Below are 2,028 nucleotides of genomic sequence, written 5' to 3' on the forward strand. Positions count from 1 at the left end.
AACTCAAGGATTTTGTGATCTAGAAAAACCAATTTTTCTTCTTAGCCCAACCACGTTACAAGCCATGAAAAGTCCTTGTGATGACATGTACATGTGAGTATATTTGATTGTGGTAGAAGAAAGGCAATTTTGTTCTATGTGACATTTGGATAGTAGAGGGAAGGAGTGACCTCTAGAAACACCTGTGTGATTGAGTGAAACACTTTATCTTGTGAGGAATGATTCCATGAATACATGATTACATCTGTGCTTAGTTAATTGATCATTCATGAGAATAGCATCTGTTGGATATTATGTGATTGTGTGAACAACATGATGAGTTGATGTGAATCAAGGCATGTGTGCATCTTGACTGAATTTTGTTCGATGAGCTGATTTGAGTAATTACTTGTCTTGAAAGAAAGAGTTTTGGAAAGTATTGAACCATTATATTGATTGGTGGAAGACTGAGTTACATTTTGTTTACTTGAGGATAAGCAAAGTTCTAAGTTTCGGGTTGTGATAACGGATGAAATACCACTACTTTTATACTTAATTTTGATACTAAAAACACCCTTTATGACTTAGAAACTAGCTTGAAATCATGTTTTTACTTCAGTTGAGAATATAAGAGAGTTGAAGGTGGTATTATTGGTTTTATGCTTGGTTTTCCTTGTTTTGGCAGGAATTAAGAGGAATTGGATGAAAGAAATTAAAGTAGCAAGGAGTTGGACTTAGGAAAAGCAGGAAAAGAGCACAAAAGAAGAATCGCAGTTGGCGTTGAGCGCCACTTTCATCGTTGAGCGCCAAGCCTGTTGTTGCATTCACTGTCTGGCGCCTAAGCGCCGCCACTGAGCATCATTCCAAGTGTTGCACCTACCGCTGAGCGCTATTTTCATCGTTGAGCGCCAGTCTTGCTGATGAGTTCTTTGCCTCGCGCTTGGGCGCCACCGTTGAGCGTCATTCTGAGTGTCGCACCTACCGTTGAGCACCATTTCCCTGGGCCAGTTTTCTGTTATTCTTATAAACTATATAAGGGTTTAGACGACCTAAATGGTCTATCTTTTGACAGAAAGAGACACAGAAACACTTTTTTCATTCCTTGGAGGCAAATTTTGGATGCGGAAGCTCCAATCTACAACTTTTAGGGTTCTATCTTTCATTCTTTTCATTATTTTCATCTAGTTTCACCATGTCTACAGTGAACTAAACCTCCATTGTTGTTGGGAAAACGATGTAATCCTTTGAAACTCTCATGTATTGAATTGATTTTAATATTTATGCTTTACTTCATTAATTGTTAGGGTTTTTCCTTTACACTCTTTGCATGCTTTGTTTAACTCATTCAATTGCATTATCATTGATTTTGTCGATATGGATACATATGGGGAAATCTAGAACTGGGGAAATTCTCCCAAGAGCAATATTACCTAGACATAGGGATAAGAGGATCGGTTGCCTTTAAGCTTCTGTGCGAATGTAATGCATAATTAGTTGTTAGGGATATAAGACATTATGAGCTAGTAATTAAGAGTAGGCTTTCTTCACCGAGACATCAGGTTTAAACTAAATTAGAAAGTGGCATTAACATTAATGAAGGAGTCGAATTCATAAATACATGAGAGTGGATAGGATAAGTCGGAAACCCCAACAACATAATCATTCCATATTTTATACACCATTCACCTGCGCATTCTTTTGGTCAATTGATCAACACTTCCATTCATATTTATGTTTTGCATTATAAACACAATGATTTTTGTTCTCAAGTCTTAAATAATCAACAAATTACATGACTATCTAGGCCAATGAGTCTCTAGGAAAAACGATACTTCGTCTTACCATTTATATTACTTGATACGATTCGGTACACTTGCTGAAGTCTTAACACTCACTCCCACACTTATCTCTCAACTCACCCATCAAAACCTTTATTTTTGACCTTAAAATCCAAGTAATTGAATCTTATTTACTCCAAACTCTTTGAATTCTGTTTTAAATCATCATACAACTTCACCATGCACAATTATGACAATAGAGGCATTACAA

This window comes from Vigna radiata, unplaced genomic scaffold (genome assembly GCF_000741045.1).
Source record: "Vigna radiata var. radiata cultivar VC1973A unplaced genomic scaffold, Vradiata_ver6 scaffold_300, whole genome shotgun sequence".
In the NCBI taxonomy this organism is placed as follows: domain Eukaryota; kingdom Viridiplantae; phylum Streptophyta; class Magnoliopsida; order Fabales; family Fabaceae; genus Vigna; species Vigna radiata.